We start from the raw sequence: 24,949 nt of genomic DNA on the forward strand, positions 1-24,949 counted from the left end.
CAGCACAGTACTCAGCACAGATTTTAACCAAACTTGGCATGGTGATTTAGTCATATCATACGAGTAGTTAGGAAATTGATTGCACTTGTTTCTTCTTTCTTATTCTTTTCTTTTTATTGAAACATTGACTGACAGACGTTTAGGCTGCAAGAGCCTTCCTCCGTGTCATATCATACGAGGAAACCACATAATTGTTTTTTTTTTTTTTTTTTCAAACTTCTTGCACCAGTAGTAAGGGAGACATAAACTGGAAGACTCCATTAATAATGATTAATAATGATCTCCATTCATTGTAACCCATACAGAAATGGTCACTAAAAGTGGGGAGGTCTTTGTACAGTAGGGATGGGGAACCTTTTTCATTCGAAGAGCCACTATAAATACCTCCAAGGACCGTAAAAATCCTGAGGGCCATACTATGAACACAAACCAGGATTTCCCCCTGCACTTAAGGCCTATATTGAAGGCTGACACCTTTAAAATTGACCCCACCTACCCTAGGTCCCCTGAATATAACCTAATTGTAGTGAAAATGTAATTTCTAAGATTCCTGTACTGGAGACATTGAGAATGGACTAGCTTAGAAACGTCTGTCTCTCCAGTTAACCTTAGACTTCTGTTGTATATTTTCGGCTTCAATACACTTTTTCACACAAGTCTTGTGTGCGCCTCCTTTTTTCCATTATCTTGAGTGTCTTTTTGGGAGTGCTCGCACCAAGCAATACACGAGTATTAAGTTCAAGGCACAGACGCCAACCTTTGCTGGTCTTTTGTCATTCACTAAGATTCCTGTACAAAATATTTCATATTTCATGTGAAGCTGTATAATATTAAGATTATGTCGAGGGCCGGATAAAACGGCCTCAAGGGCCTTAAACGGCCCTCGAGACAGAGGTTCCCCACCCCTGTTGTATAGGAACAAGCAGTGGATTTTTAAAATTAGACAAAGCATTGGCATCTCGATCTTTGTCCTACCTGAAGACAGAACAGTTCTTTATATTTACAATAAATCCATGCTCTCCAAGATGTATTGTCAGAGTTATTGTTCTCTAGCAAAGATAGTTATATTCGAATAACTAATGTACTAAAAAAAATATTATTAATTCTGAACATGTTGCATTATTTTAGTGTACTGCATAACACTAGGAGAGATAGGAGGAAATGTATGCAGAAAACAAGGAACTATCTGGCTGGAAAAACAGGTATACACGTAGCTGAGTATAATCAGCACAGCAGGGATACAGCAAGCTGTGTGATTGGATCACATGGCCCAACCATAGGTGGTGTATGAGGTTAGGGTGGGGGGAGCACTAGCACAAACCCTTGGGACACCCTTTTGGACTATGAGTTGATAGTAACATAATAACATTAAATAAAATAATAACATTGATCGCCATAATAAGTCATCACTTCTTAAGTCCAACTGTTTTGCGTGGCACTGTCAGCAATGAGATTTGTGAAGACATTTTACCAGTTGTTATGAAGGAAGATAATGTGTCTAGGAGGGATTGCAGGGCCTCTTCGTAAGAGATATCGCAATTTATTTATAGAGTAGAGTAGCATTTATTAATCCCAAAGGAATTCATTATTATGACACCATAATAAGAAAAGTCTTGTTGTGAGACCAATGACAGTGACTATGATGTTTAAGTGACATCCATGAGGTCCAATCAGATCTTAAGTGAGTACGCTCATCATCACGTATGTCCAATGAAAGGGCACTTACACCTAAAGTAGGACACATCGAGAAAGAAACTGAAACATTCTTTCACCAGTACAGTGTAAGGTGAGTGACAGTGGCCTGGTTTACATGAGATGTTTAATTCAGAATTAACTGAATTTAATTCAAAATAAAACTATTCAAAAACAGATCTGATACGGAAAGTTAAGCTTGGTGAAAAATAATATTTTTTATTGCCTGATAAGAGTTTCACTCTAACACCAATAAAAGCCCAGCAATAGATTTTTGCTTCAATAAATCCTCAAATACACACTGTGGACACGATTATCTGCTTGGTATCAATCAGCCAGCAATAAACTTACAAAAACAAATACTGTATAGTGGTGGTGGTGTTTTTATGGAATTTAATTACAAGACACGAGCTTCGGTTGGTCGAGATTCTTGGTCGAACGCTTCAAGTTTAATCTTTTGCCTCGTTCAACGCCCTTGACCTGTGCTTTCCAGGCAGGAGTCAGCTCTTTCAACGCCGGCTGTGTGACTGCAGCATTAACCCCTTAAGCCATATGATTGGCTGATTGTGTGCTTGCCTGGTGTATTTAAATCCCTGTGCAGGGATCTCGGGAGGCTCATTCTTGTTTTGAAGCACATGTGTGCTGTAGGCCCCACCTGATGCAAGGTGTTGGGACCTTTTGGTGGCTCTTTTTTAGTCATGTGTTTGACTCCACCATTTTCTTTTTGTTAGCTTACTTTTTGTACGTTCTTATTTTATTTTCCTCTCATCTTCTCTACTTTTGTATATAGTTTTCTGCACTTTATTGAGACTTTGGTTTAATAAAAAACCCATCATTTTTTCACCCCTACTTTTTGTGTCACTGCATTGCTGAATTTCTCCTGGCCTCGAGGCTACTCTACAACAGGGAGAATGAATTACTAATTACTATTACAGATAGTTCCTGGAGTGAATTATGGAAAGAGACTCTCAAAACAACCCAGTCCAAATGCTGGAAAGAGCTTTGGCTGGAAGGTCAATCAAAGACTTTTTATGGTACCTAAACAATGTACCCATATCTCAGGAGCTGACATAAAATGTTGGCGAGGATGTGGAGAAGAAGGGTCGCATACACACATATTCTATACATGTTCTATAATAAAACCATTTTGGGAGGAGGTAAGGCGAGCTGTCACATACATTTTTGATCTTAAACAACCTCTAACACCAGTAAATGTATTAGGCATCGACCTACCGAACAGGATAAAAAGAACGCACCGTATTTTTTTTCATATTCTAAGACTTACTGCACTAAAGCAAATTACAAAACTATGGAAACAAAGCAAACAACCAGATGTCCAGCTATAGTATAATACAATAGAAAATGTTTTGGAAATGGAAAAAAAATATATTATTTTCTAGAAAGTGCTCACACAAATGGGAAGAAATGTACCCAGAAAATCTTTGCAATAATATGTGTCTTTATTTTGAAAATAGAACAACATAAGCTTACAAATCTTTCACAGCTTATGCATACCCTCACACACCCACCCTCTACACCAGCACATACATACATCCAATACAACATCTATTTTACACACACATACACCTATAGGTGAGCTATGTCTCTTTCTCTCTCTCTCTCTCTCTCTCTCTCTCTCTCTCTCTCACTCTCTCTCTCTCTCTCTCTCTCTCTCTCTCTCTCTCTCTTGTCTCGTAAGGTTTCAGTCGAAGTGCTTTTTTATTTTTTATTTATTTATTCTCTGTCTTTGTTGGTTTGTTTGTTTTTGTCTATATGTTTGTCTGCGTCAATTGTTTATTGTCATTTACGTATTTGGGGGGGAAAAAGTTTATTTTGGTAGTATGCTGAAAATTCATTGAAAAGAATTGAAGTCTTGTATGGGCATATATCGTGAACTAGAAGAAGAAACAAGAAGAGAGAAGAAAAAAAGGATGGTGATGGTGATGATGAATTTGTCATATTGAAATGAACTGTAAGCCTTGTGAACAATCCTACCAATAAACAAAGTAACAAAACAAAAAAACACCAATACAGAAAGCAGCTCCACATACGTAATCAGAAAATTTATTGGAAGCTCCAAGGACAACTGCAAGTCCTCTAAACGGTGCAGCAAAGACCAAAGCAATACCAGCTCCAAGTGCAACTCGAAATGCTAAAGTAGCTATACCTACAGCTACACGAACAGCTACACCAGCAGCAGTTGCAAGAATGTCAGCTCCAATCCAGGCAGTAGTTGCAAGAACGTCAGCTCCAATCCAGGCAGCAGCTGCAGCTGTAGCCACTCCCGCAGCAACTTCATAGGAAGCTCCAAGGACAACTGCAGATGCTCCAAACGGTGCAGCAAAGACCAAAGCAATACCAGCTCCAAGTGCAACTCGAAATGCTAAAGTAGCTATACCTACAGCTACACCAACAGCTACACCAGCAGCAGTTGCAAGAAAGCCAAAAATAACTCCAAGTAAAGGCCAAGCAACACCTGCAGACGCGACTCCAACAGAAGCAAGTCCGGAAACCTCTTTCGCAGCGTCCATGATCTCCTTCAAGTCAGTAGTAGCTCCAACAGTACCTAAAGTAACAACTGCAACAGCACCAGCTATGGTAGTGGCTGTGCCACTTCCTTCCGCTCCAGTAGCTAATCCAACTGCACATCCGATAGCAAATGCAGCAATGCATAGGTGAGTTTTCAAGATTTCTATAGAACACAATCAAGAAAGCAAAAGCAGTGAGAGTCTCATCATAACATAAAGGCCCTTAGGCTTCAGTACGTCCTGAAGGAAGGTCTGCCTTTGTTTAATGACTAAATATAAATATTTCAAAGCATCACCACCACTACACCATGTTTTGTGTGTAACTGGCAGGGTGATGCTGAAGTGTTTGTGTCCACATTTGATGATTTATTGATACACATATTATACATTTTCCTGTCAGACCTGTTTTTAGAGAATATCATTTAGGTAAACATTGAATGATGTTGAGTTTTGTACTTACTTGGGTTTTGGGCGTCTGTAGAGCCTTGGTTTTGTTTGTTGGTGCGCATGATTGTCTGATAAGGAAGTTGGTGTGCGCTGCCTCTATGCTGGTGAAAAATAGCTTACGTTTCCAGTCTGGTCTGTTATATAGTCTAGGTGTTAGGCTCCTCCCATGCTGATTCACATACCACTGAATTTGTCAGGATTTCCTTATGGCCACATATAATGCTTCTTCCTGAGAAAATTGTCATTCAGCACTTTGATCTCACACACAGCTTGACTCACATGCGTTATAAGAGGTCAGTGGTTATAACTATAACACGTCGTGCATCATCAAACCCCTAATGAAATAACAGCATGGATAGCACTAAGTTTTTCTTTTCCAGTAAAAATGCAGGACAAATAGCCAATTTGGCCTTGACGTGCATTACAAGCTGTTTGATCTAAAAATGCACTAAAGCGATTCCTGATTTAAAATAAGGCCCAGGCTATGCGGTGCGAAATTGTTGAGACTTCGTTCATTTTCTCGGTATGGGGATGGGGACGGTAAAGGGAAAGCCTGTCTGAAAATGAGCTTGCATGATGATATTTGCTTTCGTGCCGTGGATGTCTTGTAATCCCTGCACGCTTTCATTCAAATTTTTAATTGTTTTACGTTTGACGTTTGGAGTCAGCAAGGCTACCCTATTAATTTGCCGGGGCTGTGTGGATGGTTAGCGCTGCTCTCTCTCACTCGCCCGAAAGCTGCACTCGCCCGTTCTCGTTACAGAACTACAGAAATTTGGCGAGGTCTTAACACTTACGTCTACCCCCCGACTGGGTATAAATTCAACGCCCGGAAGAAGGCTTGAGACCTGCTGGTGCAACGGGCGTAACTATCTGCTTGGTCTTAGAATGTTGAGTTAAGACCAATTTCTGTTAAGACCGGTCATAAGAGAGTTGGTGCAACCGGCCCCAGGAACTCTAGCCCTGGGCTTAAGTTCCTGGGCTTCAGTTCCTGGGCCAATGGCCTGCAGTATAAACGGGGCTATTGTATTCGACTTGACGCCTGTTACACGGTCAATTACAACATACATCTTACTATGTGAAAAATGTGCATCACAAGTGCAGTCAACTCCAGTCAACTAGGCGTGAGGAACTCATTCCTCAACTCACAACCTCTCAAAAGGGGTGCCCCAAGGGTCCCTGATAGGGCCCTTTCTGTTTGCCAGGTACACCACCTCGCTGGGCCATGTGATCCACTCATATGGTTTAACATGTCACTGCTGTGCTGATGGTTCTCAGCTATACCTGTTCTTCCAGCCAGATGACTCCATGTTCTTTGCATACATTTTCTCTTACTTCTCTGAATTATGCATCTTCTATTGGCTTACCTGCTTGTGCAACACGATAAATAAAACCTTGTCAGGACTTCCTTATGGCCATATGGCATTGTTAAGCAGGCTTGCAGAGCAAGGCCCGATTTTAGTAATCATTCAGTCTGTTTATGCTTGCTTGCTTGCTTTGTTGCTTTCTTCTGCAGGGCAGTAAAAATAGAAAATGGATCTCCTCCTAGGCCTTTCGAGATAGAGACACGACCGGCTCGGCTTGGAGATCATTTCTAGTGATATAGCGTGTCCGTGTCTCTTGACGTCTTCCCGTTTTTGAAAACAATGGTAGAACCTTCATGAACCAAGGTTCCGCCACTCTAGAGATTAGAGTGTAGGCTTTTTAGGTCATAAAACATCAACACTTTCACCTAGAAGTTTAGTTGACGCGTTGTTAGCGAGCTCTATGGGATGTCTCCAAATTGTCAAAGTTTTATCTCCCAACTCCCATTACTTTTTAAATGGCAGGTGTGTAAAAATGACAGGGATTTAACATGGGCTTTTCCCATTGCAGCCTGAAGTGCCTTTTTCAAGAGGTCAGTGCATGTCCCACAAGAGGTCCATTTGTGACTGAACCGTTTAACCTATAAACTTCATTCAAAGACTGTTAGAGAGATCAAACATATGATCTGTGAGCAGGACACGTGCCAATTCCTTTTAGTTTTTTTTACAACGATCATCTTAAGCCCTAGAAACTGTTTTGGATTCTGCCCTCTGCCTTAGAGAACCATATTAACTGCCATACAGTCAATCAGAACAGGTGCATCCAATAAAGGGTTCCATCTCAACGGTCACTTTCTCTCAACATTCTGTTCTTAACGAGCACCTGCAACTACCATTCTAGAAGTCTATTGTTCAGCTCTTCAATTCAATCCAAGGAGGTCTACATAAGGGGAGAAGGTGGTTCCATAGAACTCCATTCAACGGTTTTGATGCAACCGCGGCAGATTTACTTCCGCCTCCAAAATACGGAAGTGAAATAATCACCCTGGCAACGTTGAGCTACATCACCGATAGGTCGACATCGCTGACAGCGCCAGCCAATCCGAAAACACCTACTTGTCAAGTCATATGTCCCGCCCTCCCACCCGATGCTGCCGCATCGTCAGAGATGAAAATATGTCATGGCGTCTCAAGATATTAAAACAAGTTCTCAGCTGTGGAAATAGTCAACACCGAAAACCTTGATTGTCACAAAACCACCAACGCAAGTTGAAATACAACTGGAGATCGGTAAGTGTGGAGAATACCAATATGATATTTATGAAATGGTACTAGGGCCAACGAAATCTTGAGAGGCTTATGAAACCATCATACGGTAATATTATTTAGCTTAGCGGCTAACCTGAGCCAGCCAAATGGCATTAGATCTAACTTACTTAACTTCAGCACCTTGTAACGGCATTGTACAGTTGCAAACTTAACTGTACACGGAAAGTGCATATAGCCCATGCCATTTGGGGTCTTCGTATTATTTGGCCGAAAACTATTATCTAAGTCTGCAATGTAGGCCCTATCTCAGTAGCATCATTGAAGTTGTGCAGGCGAGAGCCCTTGGATGTTCAGTTTCACGTTGAATATTTTAACATCTGCGACCATTGACGTTAAATATTATTAGGAATGTTTGTCTGACACACCAAGTTAACCCCCTATACGGACATTTAGCATATTTACCCACAGCTGATGTGTATAAATCCCTCTACAAATAACGTGCAAAACAATTAATTAAACCTTTCCGTTTGACAGGCACAAACCATGGAAGTTGAAGAAAGGCTCCTCATCGTCAAGCAGTCATCCAGAGTGAAGATTGCAGTCAAGCAGTCATGACCCCCCTCCCCCCAGTTTTCGAGAAAATTCAGAATAAAAAAAACCCTTCTCATTCTTAAATCATATTACTTAAGTAAACGGTGGGCAACCCAAAACCTTTCAGTTAGTAAAGCACAGGTAATACAGTATGACCATTACACCATCTGGTATTTTGAGTACTTGAAATTCAGATTAAAGTGAAATCTTGACTTTAGTGTCTTCTCACATGTGTGCTTTCTAAACGTGCAAATCATTATGTGGACGTTCTTTCCCACTTCTAAGAAATGCATTACTTCAATTCTTAACATTTGTCTGGCCATTCGTCTAAGCCAGGGGTAGGGTACCTTTTTCATTTGAGGGGCCACTTCAAAGTCCTTCAACAACCATGTAAGTCCTCCAAGGGCCGTACTATGAACACAAAACAGGATTTCCCCCAGCTTTTTTGGCCTATATTGAAGGTGGCCAGCTTTACAACAGACCCCACCTTCTCTTGGTACCTAGAATATAACTTAATTATATTGCTGATGTAATTTCTAAGATGCCTTTACAAAATATGTCATATTTCACGTGAAGCTGTACAACATTAAAATTATATTGGGGAGAGGATAAGATGGCCCGAGGGGGCGTAAACATGGTTTGACATGGTTCCCCACCTGACCTAAACAGATGTTGTAACAACAGTGTGTTACCAATATTGAAAAACAATTCAGAAACAAAATGTGTGTGATGTGATGTATTAGCATTTATTAAGTGTGTTTCATAATTGCAACGATATCACAATGGTTGTCGACAGCAGATCCTCTGGGGTGAACTTGTGGTGGTAGGATGCAGGCAGGAGCGTACTGTACACATCTTCAGCTGTAACAATAAACACAAATCCAATAGCAAAATAATTAATGTTAGAATCATACCATCACACTAAATAAGTGAAATGGGAGCTTAGTGTGCAGACTTGATTTTCAGCAACCAAATAAGGCACACACAAAGTTCTCACGAATATGTAGGCCAAGGGTAGGCAGCGTATGTGACATCGAGTGCCAATGACCGTACCATCCCTTAGCCATGCAGAGAGCTAAGGCTTAGAACAGCAGTAGTGCACCTCACTTCCCAAGCACATAACATGTCTCACACCACAAGTCTAGGTATGTTTTTGATATATTGATATGTACATAATGTCCCCTCAGACTGCTGTGCATACCGATATGATCTGACCGGTGGTGGAGGTGGCTTGGTTTGGGTGCTGGCGTGCAGCGAGGGGGTGTCACACAGACGACTGTGATGTGCTCTGAAAGACAAACACAATATGCACCAAATCAAACGCAGTGTTGGGGGTAACACATTACAAAAGTAATTAATTACGGCCAGGTTTCCCAAACTGGGGTGTGAGCACCCCTGGGGGTGCGTGGCCTACCTCAAGAGGACCATCACTTAGGGGTTGCACAAACCACATTGAAATGAACAAAGGGGTGCACATGGAAAAAAGTTTGGAAACCACAATGTAATGCATTACTTTTGTAAATCACCAAATCCATATTTTGGCAATTATTTTGGCTAAAGTAACTGAAGTAATGCAAAATCAGTGTAATGGCCTACATACATTTAGTAATATTATGATGTGAGGGATTATTTTAAAATGTCAGTTACGTGTAATCGGTAATGTATTGCAGCTTTTCAGTAACTTGCTGAACACTGATCAGACGACACACAAAGCAAGTTACTGGTAGGGCTATATGCATCCAAACATTCTGTTTATAAACATATTGATCAGCTCAAGACACTCACCTTTCTCCAAATGCCAGATATCAAGGGGTCAGCTGGTGTTGTGATGCTATCCTCTTCCTCCTCTAACCTGGAAGTTTTACCCGGCCTTTGTTGGACTGGTGTTGAGGTGGAAAGGGTCCATGGTGCATCTGTTTTTATCTTGACACTTTTCTTTGTGGAAATCTCACTGGAATGGCACCTCTATAACATAATAAGCTACAGATAAGTCAAATGAGGCACACACAATGTTCCCAGGAATATATAGGCTAATGGCAAGGCATTTCACTTCACATGCAACATTTGACAGTGTCATACCACTAGTAGAGGTATAGGCTATGTTTGACACATTACTAACCGTTGCTGTGGTAGTGATAACGCAATGCCCCATCGACAGCTGTGATGCCGAGATGATCTTCTGGCTGTTGGTGGAGGTGGCACGGTTTGGATGCTGAGCGAAGAGAGTCACACCGACGCCTTAAGTGCTCTGAAAAACAAGCAGGATACACACCTTATCAAACGACACAACGCAATACATCCAGCCGCTTCCATTTAGACGACGTGGCATTGATCGCAATGTTTTTAGTGAAACAGCAAAACTGACTAGACAGAGCATCGTATGACATCCGATGTCCCATCAGTCCTTATAGAACTGGTTCTAATGAGGCGAATTTTTACTCAAAAGCCCTAAAGTGCTATAGCATTGAATGTCTTAGCTGCTGGGCAATGCAAGGACAGACGGTCCTTGCATTGCCTAGAGAACTACAGTATGTAAACAACAGACAACGTCTCGTTGTGAATTCTTGTTTGAACAGGCCTGTAGTTGAGTGGTGCCAGGGGAAATTCTGGGTTGTCTGTGTGCTCGAAATGCGGTAAACAAATTGTTTATATTGTTCTCGGACTACGTTTAGCTCTCCTCCGAGTCAACCGCTAGAAGCTGGTGAAATCACACACACGACCATGCATGCTAGCTACAGAAAGCAATATATTTGCACCAGGATGACGTTGTGTTGAGTACGATGAGTTATTTACAGATTACGGAGGGAGGGTGTCTACACACCGGATGCACGCCAAAAACATACACGCTTTGGTCAGAATACGAATGACATTCAACTTAGAATTAAGTTGCTTAACAAATCGACAGACCAAACACAGCTAGAGCTCTATTTACATATTGAGGAAACAAGAGCTAATAACAGCTAGCATATCGTACACCTCAGTCATTTTGTCATTTTTAACAGCCACATATTGAGAGCTCATACTTGTACTTTTCTTACATTTTACTTACCAAAACTGCAGAGCTTCCGAGATAATACGGATTAGTATATCCAAAGGCACAACAAGACCAAAGTATGGGGAAAGTGAATCAATGAAATAATCCATCAAAGTGATGAAGTTGTTCAAAGTAAGGACTTCCCTGGAGGGACTTCCTGGCGCACGACACCGGCGCGGGACTGACTGAGTCGAACGTCTCCTTGACGACGCCCTGTCAATCAAAAAAATAATTCTAAAGAATGTCAACTGTCAATCAACGCAGATAACAGCACTCATTGGTCATTTAAACTATTTTAATAGCACTCTAAAACAAGGGGTCAGTCCAAAAAAAATACCAGGGTGGTTTGAAAGGGACGGGAAACTATCGTTTGAAAGAAATAGAGCATGCATGGCATGAATTGCTTCGGAGGTACATTGCTTTAAGTCGCACATAGAGAAGCATGGAAAAAGGCACTCTACTCCCTACTTCCGCCGCCAACATGGCGATGTCCCGCCCCCCGCCGTTGCATCACAACAGAGTAGAACGTACCTTATCCCCTTACTTACTGTATCATTGATTCAATGTGATATTGTTGTTAGAGCCATTTTGCCTTTTTTGTGTTTGATGAACTTCTGAGTTATTATTTATATATTTTGGTTATGAATGATGGTATTTACGTCTATGAAATCTAATTTGGTAATTATTATTATTTTGTTGTTGGATTGTCTTGCTTGAGCCGCTCTGTTTGGGTTGTTGGAAGTGACGTGCCTAATTGGCTATGACATGACGTTTTCATAAAAGCACCTGACTCAGATGGCCTGGCAGGCAAACAATCTTTCAACTGTGTTTTGTAGAACCTCCGAAATAGAGCTTTAAGTTTGACCCCTTTTTAGTCCGTTGTACATTTAAGATAAGTTGAAAAGAGTGGCAAATAGATCTCTATTTTTTTACGACGCGCGTTGAATCCAAGTTTTTATCCGCTCGAGAAGAGGCAGCTGTGAAGCGGCCTCTACAATTGTCTAGCTGGAATGTTTAAGACAGCCAGCTGCTTGACTCAATGGGAATGCTGCTGGATTAGAGATATGGAGGTTGGGAGTTCGAATACCACTCGGACACATGTTGATTTTCAAAATTATATCATATGCAGTGTTCCTTAGCCAACTTAAAATGCCATGTATGTCATTTAGTATCAATGGCAAATGTGCTGGATTAGAGATATGGAGGTTGGGAGTTCGAATCCCACTCGGACACATGTTGATTTTCAAAATTATATCATATGCAGTGTTCCTTAGCCAACTTAAAATCCCATGTATGTCATTTAGTATCAATGTCAAATGTGCTGAATTAGAGATATGGAGGTTGGGAGTTCGAATCCCACTCGGACACATGTTGATTTTCAAAATTATATCATATGCAGTGTTCCTTAGCCAACTTAAAATGCCATGTATGTCATTTAGTATCAATGGCAAATGTGCTGGATTACAGATATGGAGGTTGTGAGTTCGAATCCCACTCAGACCCATGTTGATTTTCAAAATTATATCATATGCAGTGTTCCTTAGCCAACTTAATAATCAACCCGTCATTAGCTTCAGAAAGAATAAAATGAAGGTTTTTGAGCCACCATCTCACTCTCCTGATCTCAACATCATTGAGCCACTCAGGGGAAACCTCAAATGTGAGGTTCCAGCAAGACACCCAAAGATATTATAGGAAACAACCATTCTGCCAGGAAGAATGTGCTGTTTTGTCATCTGAGAAAATGAAGAGCCTTATCCACAACTACCACAAACAATTTAGAGATGTTAAACAGGGCCATATCCAGCATCAGAAACTAGGGTATGTAAACTTTTGAACAGGGTCATTTGGGTAGTTTGGGCTGTGATCATGCTTTTGAAAGAGTAAACACTCTTGCTAATGAATGTCTTAAGCCAGTCACTAGCAATGAGTGAAAAAAAGGTTTTGTGTAATCCTTCATATTTTGTGAGAAATCGCCAAGAAAGCGTATATTCTGCTGGGGTATGTAAACATATGAGCACCACTGTATATGTTTTTCTTTATTGCTGGCTGAGTGATACTACACTCAACGTTCTTTGTCAGACCTGTTTGTGGAAATGCCATGTACTTTGTAACTCAAACGTTGACAGCAAGAGACATGGGGAAAGCCCAACTGAAGGAAATAGATTCTGCAATTTTTCATCAAACTGCATTCCAATGCCTGTCACTGTCACTCACCTGCCACTCTGCTACTTTCTCGATGTTTCTCGTTACTTTCTACTCTATGTTTCAGTGCCCTCCCATTGTAAAGGGATGATGACAAGTGTACTCACTTAAAATCTCTTTTTCCAAGGAATCCAATGGACATTGTACTAGGCAGAGAGACTATGGACACTCCTGGACACTTTATGGCCACTTGTCTTGGCTTCTATGTGGCAATTAGCTAAGGCACATGTGAACACTGTGGACACTTTACACTTTATATTTTGGTGTGTGTGTGTGTGTGTGTGTGTGTGTGTGTGTGTGTGTGTGTGTGTGTGTGTGTGTGTGTGTGTGTGTGTGTGTGTGTGTGTGTGTGTGTGTGTGTGTGTGTGTGTGTGTGTGTGTGTGTGTGTGTGTGTGTGAGAGAGAGAGATGCCTTGGCAAATGTATGTAACAGTGAGCTATATACGATGACTATTTTATGTGTAATATGTGTGTTACGTCTTGTGGGCAATGTCTTTGTTTATGTATGTGTGTATGCTACTTAACACCTTAATTTCCCCCTGGGATCAATAAATGATACTCTACTAGTCTACCCTACTACTCTACTATTTGGAAAATGATTGCCCTTCTGACGTTAGGCCTGCTTAACAAATGTAGCAAAATCTTTTTTTTTTTCAGATAGGCTGATGTTACTTGTGCACACAACTGACAGCTGTGCTACTTAAGTCTGCACACTGCTGGATATGCTCCAAAAATAAACTGTATTAATTAAAACCAGGGCTTTGAACCGGTTCAAGGAACGAAAACGAAAACCGGGAACTTTTTGTATTTTACAGGGAACAGAAACGAAACCGGAAACTTTATTATTTTTTATGTTCTGGAACGGGAACACTTATTTAAAAATAATGGTAACCGGTTAATACCGTTCCTCAAACTAAAAAAAAAAGTAATTATTTTCCTGCGCACGTTACCATGACGGCTGAGGTTCATGTCCTGTGTGACATCAGACATTCTCTGACTGAATGGAGAGAGAGCTGTGGAATACAAAGTCTCCACTCCACATCTTAAATAACACTGTCATACAAAAGGGCAGAGATTCCATAGCATCATTGTTAGAAATTGCAGAGAAGTGTGTTCAAAGCGCACTGAGAATATTCTTCGTTATTGGGCAGCATCCATGGCCGCTTCAAATATGCACAAACTTTTAATGTCCGTCTTAGCACTCCCCATGACCCAAGTCAGCGTGGAGCGCGCATTTTCATCATTGAGGTTTATTCTCCGCTTCTCTGCTTAGGTTGTCCCTGAATGACAAAATTTGGAAGGATATTCTTTTCATCCGCTTGAATAAACAGTTTGGAATGTAGGCTGACCCATTTGCACTTCTGTCTTTCTTGGTTAATTAATGTCACTTAGGCCTATGGGGAGTAATCAGCTGACAGGAACGAAATTAACCGTTCCGGGAACAATATTTTTTTGTTCTAACCGGTTCGGGAACGTCAATTTATTGGTGGAACACATAACCGGAAACGAAATAATTCTGTTTCTGTTCGGAACGAACCGTTTGGAAAAAAATAACGGTTCAAAGCCCTGGTTAAAACAAGCAATATTTCGATCACCCTGGATCTTAATCAGGCATATGGGTAACAGGAAGAAGCTGTTGCCTATAACTTATCAGATTACCTTATTCTACACCCGTCCATGCAGGACACCAAAAGGTGTCAGTCAATTAGACAGACTGGTGTCTTGACCTGTGCCTATTCATACAAAAGGCAAAACATTACATTACACTTAGGGCCGAGTTATGGGGTAGTTAGGTTAAGCATGGAATCTCTCTCTCTCTCTCTCTCTCTCTCTCACCTATATCCCCGATGAAGATCCTGGGTGATCGGAAAGTTGCATGTTTTGATAAGAATACGTGAAATATAATCAGGGGGTAGTGTATATATGATAAGAACACGTGAAATATAATCAGGGAGGAGCCCATGGGGCTATACGCATAATGTGATGCATGAACGGCTTCACTACGAGGGAGAAGTGTTATATATTGGGAAATATTGGGGTAGGAACCATACCTGTCAACCATCCCTAATTTCCCGGGAAACTCCCTAATTTTGACTAATTTCCCGATTTGATTTTTTCCCGGGAAATATCCCGGATTTTTCACATGATCAGAAAACACAGTCAATCCAGTAATTATACCCACGGCTCTGTCCGACGAGCCACACCCCCTCTTGAAGAGAGATACAGAGGGTCTTGCTTATCAAGCTACCTGCCAGAAGATTGTATGCCGGATATGATGCCAAGAATTGAAGTTCTTTAAAAATACGAGCTGTCATCCTCGAGCTCAGTAGCGCTTGTGCGTCCACTCTTTTCCTCAGAAACCGGCAGTTCCTGCAACGCATTTAACAGCCTCGGAACAGCGAATCATGCGATTAACCTAATCACAACCTGTTCAAGCACGAAGTTTTGCACGAACAGACAACTTGTGCGACAAAACAACAAGAAGAAACTCATTGCGCACATTTCATTGTTTCTCTACACTGTAAAACGTATGCTGAGGGATTTTATACAGTACTGTCTTTGCACGCGCGCTGTTGTGAAAAGGACGGTCCGATCCGTCTCTGTCATCCCCTTAACTGCCAGAATTTGCCCTTAAGAAAATTTCCCGGATTTTAGCTTAAAATATGGGAATTTCCCCAGATTTTGGGAGCTCAAAGTTGACAGGTATGGTAGGAACTTATGTTATATTCGGGCTGCCCCACTGGGGCTAGTTACTGTGGGACGTCCCAGTTTGTCCTGTGGTTTTGCCGGGCCATCTTCTTCGGTAAAAAGAATGACCAAACAAGTGACATGTCTCTGTGTGGATTGAATGAATGTACACTACACACTCGGTTACTACAACCACCATTATATATGTTTTTCTTTATTGCTGGCTGAGTGAAACTAGCCTCGCGCGATCCTACATACTTCTGCCAAGACACTTGGCTCTGCACTACGTCTGGTACCTGTCTTCTGGGAGCAATGTTGACCGGTAGTATTTGCGCTGGTGTTCAGACAAACGGTCCTACATTGTAAGTAAATGAAGGATGAATCACAGCACACTGGTATCTTTGCTGGTAGTTTAGGGGGGGGGGGGGGGGGGGGTCCAGGGTTATGCGGTCCAGTCACCAATAACAATCTCTTTCATTGTGTTGTTCTGAGTTGTTGAGTTAAATAGCTGGATGGCCCTGGGGACAAAGGACTTACGCAGCCTGTCAGTCTTGCAGGGAATGGCGAGGAATCTGTCGCTGGTTGGCAAAGACTGAGTGCAAGGGGTGATGGTCATTGTCCATTATAGAGTCCAATCTGCCCAATGTCCTCTTTTCAGCTGTGGTACTAAGAGCCTCCAGTTCTGTACCAACAACAGAGCCTGCTTTCCTCACTAGCTTGTCCAGACGTCCAGCATCCCTCCTCCTATAATGCTGGGATATTTTGGGATGGTCAGGACCAGGCTAGAGTGATACTACACTCAACGTTCTTTGTCAGACCTGTTTTTGAAAATGTCATGTACTTTGTAGCTTAAACGTTGACATGGTAAAAGCCCAACTGAAGGAAATAGATTCTGCAATTTTTCACCAAACTGCATTCCAATGCCTGTCACTGTCACTCACCTGCCACTCTGCTGGTAAAAGAATGTTTCTGCTACTTTCTCAATGTTTCTTGTTACTTTCTACTCTACGTTTCAGTGCCCTCCCATTGGAAAGGGATGATGACAAGTGTACTCACTTAAAATCTGATTGGGCCTTATGGGTGTGACTCTAACATCATAGTCATTGCTAAAATGGGTTACCAATGGGGGGGGGGGGGGGGGGGGGGGCACTGTGGAGCAGCGTTTTAAGCCCCCCACATTATATATGGGCTCGTATGCTCATAGCGACCCGGGTTTGAGTCCGGCCTGGGTCCTTTGCCAGCCCTGCCCTATCTCTCTCTCCCACTCTCTTCCTGTCACGCTCTTGACTGTCCTATAATCAATAAAGACACAAAAGTGCTTAAAAATGCCTTATAATGTGCTAGGAATCTGATTGTGGATACCTTCGCCTGTTTCTTCACTGAAAACCGCGCAAAATAGTTTGACTAAGAAGTGGTAACTCCACTGAAAGTGCCCTGCTCTCAGCCTTAAGGGATGCTAGAGTACATTCTATGCAATCTGTCTGCTGCCTGCAATACGGTCAAGCCATTGACAGTATATAGATGTCAATGGGTCAAACACAACATACTCCATATCATCCCAAGCAGCATCATCACCAGACCACCCCACTCCTGTTTCAAATCCAACATTATTCATACAATGTCATCACGAAAAGGACTGTCCTCAAGATTAGAAGAATCCGGTTGAAAACCTTCTTCAGACAACTGAAAAAAACTATGTTTTTCTTTATTGCTGGCTGAGTGATACTACACTCAACGTTCTTTGTCAGACCTGTTTTTGAAAATGTCATGTACTTTGTAGCTTAATCGCGATTAATCACATAGCGCGTGTAATCCAAATATGAATTCAAAAGCCATTTCAAAAGCAACAATTAATTTGAAAAATTCAGATTACCGAATCACTGATTACACCGTAATTGTCATATATAACAGACTACCACAGAAAGAAATGGAATCTTCTTTTTATTAACAGACTATCTATATCTACGATGAAGTAGACCAATCATAATCATAATTTGCATATGTAGGCAACTGTAACCTGTGTAATAGGCCTATATCTATCTTTCAAAATAGAAATGGGCCTGTTTGCCAATCTAGGCCTACTTAACACACTAAGTTATAAAGCATGCCCATAACTAATGAAACAAATTGTAGAGGAGAGGGGTTTTTGCATACAATTAGGCCTACTAGGCTATTTAAGATTAGAGTATCATCATTATTGCATACAATTATTAAACTAGACTATTTAAGATTGAACTGAAACTGAAATATTAGGAACTCAAATTAGGATAGTCTACATGGGCCTACAAGAAACAAAACTTGGTACTTCAAATGAATTAGGCAAGCAGGCGTTTGTCTGAAATGCCCCTCCTTCCCTCTCTGTCCAGAGCATGGAGTAGCATAGAACTCTATCGGTCACTCTCCATCCTCATCTGTCGCTATTATTTTGGTGTTGCAGCGACTAGAAACTAATCGACTGACTGCTGGCAGTAATTAGGCTACAACTTTCAAATCAATAACATAAACGCTGACAACCTGAGGTTGCTGATGTCGGGTTAACTTTTGCGCACGGCGAAATCATACTATGACGGTGCCGATATGAATGCTGAATGTAACTTGGTGAGGCGCAGAAGTTAAACGCAATTAGACTTCGGCTAAAGATGCACTCTTTTACCGATGATTTTTCAACTGTGCCTCGTCTGCTAGCCTACCATGCATGCGCAACGCCAGATGTAGGATGCAGGAAGCGTATGCGCCAGACGACCAACGGCCCAGCGCCTTGATCGCAGTAGGGGACAGACCCCGCTTAGCGGCCGTGGTGGCCACGCCGATTCTGAACGAGCGTGCTGTATACCTCTTGGGCGAGGAATGAGAAGAACGAAACAGAGTTAACAGAACAGAAACAGCACACTGAGCCAGATGACAAAGCGAGGAATGAGCCGAATGCAAGACGCACATATTAACTGTGACAAAATATGACCAGCTGCCCAGAGCATGTTTTCATATCGATGAACTTCCAAACAAAAGCAATTAATTAATTAATCAGTTTGAGGATCATCATGTTGTGCCCACGGACGGTAACCAAAACCAAAAACACCTCGTTGCACCATGCACAAATTGACAAGGCACATCAGACTAAAGACTGGCGTTCCTGTCGTCCAAACAGCCACCCAAAGTATGCCTATTCAAAAAGAACCTTCACCATTTTTATTATGTTGTAACCACGTTAAGTAAATGCTTATTATTGCAACTCCTAACCTTTTGCGATTTATTGGAACTTGTGCATATGTGATGAAGCCTATTAAACTTTCTGAACTGATGCCCGACATACAAAGCCACGACCTACTGAAGTAGGCTACAGGTTGTCCTATCGGTTTTTGTACGACACAAAATATTTCCTGATTCTCATTATAGCTAAACGTAAAAAGGTAGGCCTACATATCAGAGCATGTCTTTGGCATCAGCTGCGTGTTTAAATCGTGGCTTGGGGTTGCATGTCCATGCATTCCGAATTAATTCCCATGTCTGCGACTGAATATAAAGTCTTCGTTTTTTTCATGACGATCGATTTCCTTGTTCGTTCTTCAGCATGCGTATAAGGCTAGAGATCCATTATAGCGTTACGTTATCGCAGCTCGACGTACTGGATGTCCCAGTGTCGACGCACTGCTACTACAGCTCGCGTGGCCCGGGAGTTATATACAGGAAGTATATCAATCTACATTTCTAGCCGTTTTTATCGATATAGCAAACCAACTGCCCCTAAATTACAGTTCAAAATGCTCTTACCGAACTCTTTTTTCACACACAGCTTGGCCTCGTGTTGTTATGCTTGTGGTCGAAATCGAACATAATCATTTGAACCCAGGCATCATAAGCACATGCAACATACATGCTTGTAGTCTATATTTTGTACATCCAAAAGTTCGATAGATGTCAAAAATCTACTTTTACCGAGGGAAATGCACCTTCGTGATGACCACAGGTATCATGGGACATCTTCATGTAATCAACAGTCATTGGGTAACGCAGTCCGTCAGCCGCTGCTAATTTGCATAACTTTCAGGAGAGCTCAACTTTTTGACGTGCCACCGGACCCACGCTCGCCGTGCCGGAATCCCAACATGCATTGCGAGTCCAGTAACGACGATATGCCGCATTTCATTGAAAATGAATTGAATGCGTTGGTACGGCTTGCAGCAAACTGACAAATGGATGGGTACCGTAAGTGTCATATGCTGACGGACAGCTGAGATCCACCTATTTCCAATGATATTAATGTCACGTTACTGTACTGAGAAGCGGAGAAGCGCTTTTAAAAGTCGGCAAATACAATGTGTTACTGTGGTAATTAAGAGGCAATGATCTGTCTTTAAAATCAGTTTTTAATTTCCGGACTTGTCTAGGCAACACACCAAACTCCATTTTTAACCAAGCATTTCATTATGTTTATTATTTCAATCAACCTGTTGCGCACCAAAACGCTCAGCTGAGTTCCCGCCAAAGGTACACATTGCGTTTCCATCTCATTATCTCACCTCCACTACTCGCCTTGTGTTTGTGAAAATGACCTGAGGTTAGATTTTGAAATGCTTTTGCACAAGGACTTTTGGCACGTGGTTTTAAATTCAAAGTTAAAGTTCAGTTCTGGATCTCAATGACCTGCCAAGGTTTTAACATGGTTGATCTGAAAATCCATGCTCCGTAGTTTCTTTGAAACCACAACTGATGAAGTCGGGGAAGACTCATCCCCCCATTTAGCACCATGTTGGGCTACGCGCTGTTTTTCGAAGTTAAGCGCGAGGTGTGTGGTAATATTTCCTCTTGCAAAAGCCTTTCAAAATCTAACCCCCGCTCCATTTCACAAGCACAAGGCAAGTAGTGGAGGTGAGATAATGAGATGGAAACGTGATGTGTCCCATGTGCGGGAACTGTAGCTCGGCGTTTTGGAGCGCAGCAACAGGTTGATTGAAATAATCAACATCATGGAACGTGTTGCCTACATAATACTAATAATTAATAATAATAATAATTAATTCCCCCAGTAACAAGCATTGTATATGCTGACTTTTGAAAGCGCCTCTCCACGTCTCACACAGCAGCAACGTGATATTAATATTATGTGAAGGGGCAGAAATTCAGCATTCCATTGATAACCACGCATCCTTAAATTCTACTAAGCGATGTCAACGCAAATATTGATTGAAAACATGTGTGCAAAACCTGAAACTTTATATTCTGTCGCAGACATGGAAATTGCGCATGACACTACTAGGACTTAAACACTAGAGGCTGACAGTGAAGGGAGAGTGGGTTGAGTGTTCAGTATCTTGATTGCTTGATGCATCGTGCTGCTTGCGAGCCTGGTGGTACGGGAACGGAGGCGCCTGTACCTCTTTCCAGAGGGCAGGAGGCTGAACAATTTGTGTGCAGGGTGGCTTGTGTCTTTGATGATCATCAGTGCTTTCCGGGTGAGGCGTGCGGTGTAAATGTCCTGCAGGGAGGGGAGTGGTACTCCAATGATCTTCTTCGCTGTGTTCACAACACGCTGGAGTGTCTTCCTGTTTTTCTCCGTGCAGCTTCCTCCCCACACTGTGATGCAGCTGGACACAACGCTCTCTATGGTTCCTCTGTAGAATGTTGTCATGATGGAGGGTGTAGCACTTGCCTTCTTTAGTTTGCGCAAGAAGTAGAGACGCTGATGAGCCTTCTTCGCCAGTGATGTAGTGTTGGTGGTCCAAGAGAGGTCGTCGCTGATGTGCACTCCAAGGAACTTGGTGCTGCTCACTCTCTCCACAGCATCACCGTCGATGGTCAGTGGTGGCAGTTGTTTTTGGACCCTCTGAAAGTTGACGACAATCTCCTTGGTCTTGTTGACATTCAACAGGAGGTTGTTGTCTTTGCACCATCTGGCCAGCAGGTCTACTTCTTCTCTGTAGTGGGTCTCATCGCCCTTAGTGATGAGGCCCACCAGTGTTGTATCATCCGCAAACTTCACTAGATGGTTAGTGCTGTGGGTCGTTGTGCAGTCATGTGTCAGCAGCGTGAACAGCAGGGGGCTGAGAACACAACCTTGCGGAGCCCCCGTGCTCAGGGTCAGGGTGCTTGAGGTGTTATTCCCTACCCGTACTGCTTGTGGTCTCTGCATCAGGAAGTCCAGCAGCCAGTTGCAGAGGGAGGTGCTGAAACCTAGTTTGTCCAGTTTTCTGATGAGTTGTTGTGGTATTATGGTATTGAATGCTGAACTGAAGTCAATGAACAGCATTCTCACATATGAGTCTTTATTGTCCAAGTGGGTGAGGGCTGGATGGAGGGCAGAGCAGATTGCATCCTCCGTGGATCGCTTGGCTCGGTATGCGAACTGGTAGGGGTCCAGGGTGGGGGGTAGGGTGGCTTTGATGTGTGACAGGACTAGCCGTTCGAAGCACTTCATGATTATGGGCGTCAGTGCTACACATGCAATATTACATTTTGTCTCATAGTGGCGCTTGACCTTACTACAGCCCTTTGATGTGCGTAAAGACAAACGTGGTCGGGAGAATACGCTTAGGATTAATTTATATGAGAAACACCCTGATTTTGGCAACTCATGAAATCACGCGTAAGCCCCGCTTACTCACTGACTTGAGTAAGCTCGGAGGCGCTGTTGCACGCTTTTTTTCACTTAAGCGGGTGGGAGAATTCCGCCCTTAATCATTGGGATGGATGTTTCAATATCTTCATGGTTGAGGCTACGCGGTTTGGACGCTCCAAGGCGTATTGTACGTAACGTCATCAACCTCTGTTGGAAGCCTAAGCAATAATAAGCGGTCACTTGGTTTTGTTGTGGTGAAAAAAATGACGAGTGTAAGGAAGAAAAACCCCACTGACATAATGACAATCTTGGGCTCTTTTGATCAGTGTCGAGCTGCATACAGTTTATGCCTAGACAACAACTAGAAACGTTTTGGTGTGCGTTGGGAAAGGGGCGGGGGTGGGGGTGTTGCCATTTAGTAAGCTCACTGACAGTATCTGTGGACTGGAGCAATTTGAAGCTGAAACATTCATTTTATTATTATTATATGTGTCCATTTTGCTGTGTGTGTGTGTGTGTGTGAGTGAAATATTGCTTTGCTTAACAAGGTGTTTGTGTCTGTGGGACCTGTTTTCAGTTTTTGCAGTCTAGAGGATATGTCGAAAAGATGTTCACTTCCGGAAGAAAGCACGAAAATTGGTATATAGGGGGTTTTGGGGATGCTGATTCCAATTAGAAGCGGCTCCACGCTCGGAAACGAAGGGATCTACTTCAAAAACACGAAATCCAAGATGGCCGCCATCGCAAAAACCTGTATTTGTTTTGAGCCATAACTTTGGATCTGGTTGTTATATGAGCATGATCTTGGTGTCAAAATGTAGGTTTTGTGGCCCAATAATTTCATTTAAAGGCAATATAAGCCTCTAACTAAAGATATGACAAAGATATAGGGTGCAACAATTGCAGCAATCACATTGACGCATTTGTGTGAACTGTGCTGATTTAAGAAAGCGAGGCATGATGATTTATGTTAGGCTTGGTGTATCCTATTCTAAGGTACTAGGGATTTGTAAGTATGTATTCATGTTCCTGGACTCAAATACAGTGTTGCCAATTTGGCGACTTTGTCGCTAGATTTAGCGACTTTTGGACCAGGTGACAAAAAAACCACATCTGGCGAATTTTTGGTGAATCTGGCTACTTTGAAAAAACTCTTCATTTAAGTGACAAAATCTTTGTTTTTCAACAGAACTGCAGCTCTGCGTAGCCGTGCACACATCTTTTCTAGAGATTTGCGCTGCATGCGTGATGCTGTGACGTCATACGTAACGTCATCTGGCGACTTCTAGCGACTTTTCAGAGAGCCAATAGCGACTTCTGCTGAATTTGTTTTGGCAACACTGCTCAAATAAGCCTTTACATCTTGCATGTTTCAACACAAAGCGTTCAACACAACACATTCAAACACAAAGCGTGTCCTGCATGTCCTGTGCGATATACCCCCGCAGGGAATAAAAGTACTGATCTGAATGTACGCATCATGGGATATCATTCCACTTGATTTGTTCAGCTATACACAAATATGGCTGCATAAAGCCTATGTGATATTTAGCACCCAACTTGCAACTTTGAGTTTATGAATTTAGGATCAACTTTTTTTCAATCAAGCCATATTCTGTTCACTCATAAAATCGCAAAAAAAAATATTTCTGGAAGAAAATAAATCAATAATAATAATAATAAGACCGCATTTCCGGAGAGACAATGCTATTAGTATGCTTGCGGCTCATGCACACACACACACACACACACAGAGCTGTTGTATACACACACAGAAACACGAGGGAAAGAGATAGAGGTCTGAGTGTGTGTGTGTGTGTGTCTGTCTGTGCGAGAGAGAGAGAGAGAGATGTGTGTGTGTGTGTGTGTGTGTGTGTGTGTGTGTGTGTGTGTGTGTGTGTGTGTGTGTGTGTGTGTGTGTGTGTGTGTGTGTGTGTGTGAGAGAGAGAGACAGAGAGGGAGGTGTGTGTGCATGTATGGATATGCTTCAGGTGCCTTTCAGCAATGGGTGGGTAGGGAGAGGTAAGGGTGGGATTCGAACCTGCAACCCTCTGACAGACCAACACCCTACCCAGTAGGCCACTGCCACTTACTGTATAGAGTGGCCACAGCAGCATATTAGGCCACGGTTGCCCAGGTGACAGCAGAGGTCTAAAGTTCTACAAGGCTGCATGTGTGTGTGTGTGTGTGTGTCTCTTCACACAGTTTGTATTCAGAGCCAAGACCTCTCTGACAATGCCTTTACCTAGTTGATACCTAGTTAAAAACCCCAGGACAGGTCACCTCTCACTCTAACTGCCACAGTTTGTGACATCATCTTGACCATTCTACCATTCATTTCAATGAGGGGGAAAACAGAGAGAAAACTGAGGAAAAACAAGTCTGGTGAACAAATGAAAGGGGGTAGGCCAGCGAAAAATACACCACCCTGGGCCCTTTTCGAGCCGTTCGTTTTGGCACTCGAACCGTGTCTCTATCTCGAACGCTGCAACGATTCAAAGCCGCCATACTAATAAATGGCGATTCCCATAGGCCGAGGTGAATGGAAAAATTTAGAATAATAATAAACTCTTGATGAACAATTAGTATGCTTTCCCGCAAGCATACTAAATAAACTGTTGGAGAACAATTAGTATGC

The 24,949-nt window shown here is 42.3% G+C and overlaps 1 protein-coding gene and 1 long non-coding RNA gene across 3 annotated transcripts in view; one reads left to right on the forward strand and one right to left on the reverse strand.

Moving 5' to 3' along the window:
• The window catches only part of tmem266 (transmembrane protein 266), a 274,260-nt gene that overhangs the window by 113,815 nt on the left and 135,496 nt on the right, over positions 1-24,949 (forward strand). The gene's annotated exons all lie outside the window — the stretch shown is intronic.
• LOC134446985 (uncharacterized) lies at positions 8,563-11,378 on the reverse strand. 2 transcript variants are annotated; one of them, XR_010034549.1, is made up of 5 exons: positions 10,881-11,378; positions 9,951-10,079; positions 9,617-9,796; positions 9,033-9,119; positions 8,563-8,692 (listed from the first exon to the last, which is right to left on the reverse strand). It is a non-coding gene; the product is annotated as an uncharacterized LOC134446985 (long non-coding RNA). The 2 variants fall into 2 exon arrangements; XR_010034548.1 differs by lacking the exons at positions 9,951-10,079; positions 10,881-11,378 and having other exon boundaries at positions 9,617-9,944.

This window comes from Engraulis encrasicolus, chromosome 4 (genome assembly GCF_034702125.1).
Source record: "Engraulis encrasicolus isolate BLACKSEA-1 chromosome 4, IST_EnEncr_1.0, whole genome shotgun sequence".
Classification (NCBI taxonomy): Eukaryota; Metazoa; Chordata; class Actinopteri; order Clupeiformes; family Engraulidae; genus Engraulis; species Engraulis encrasicolus.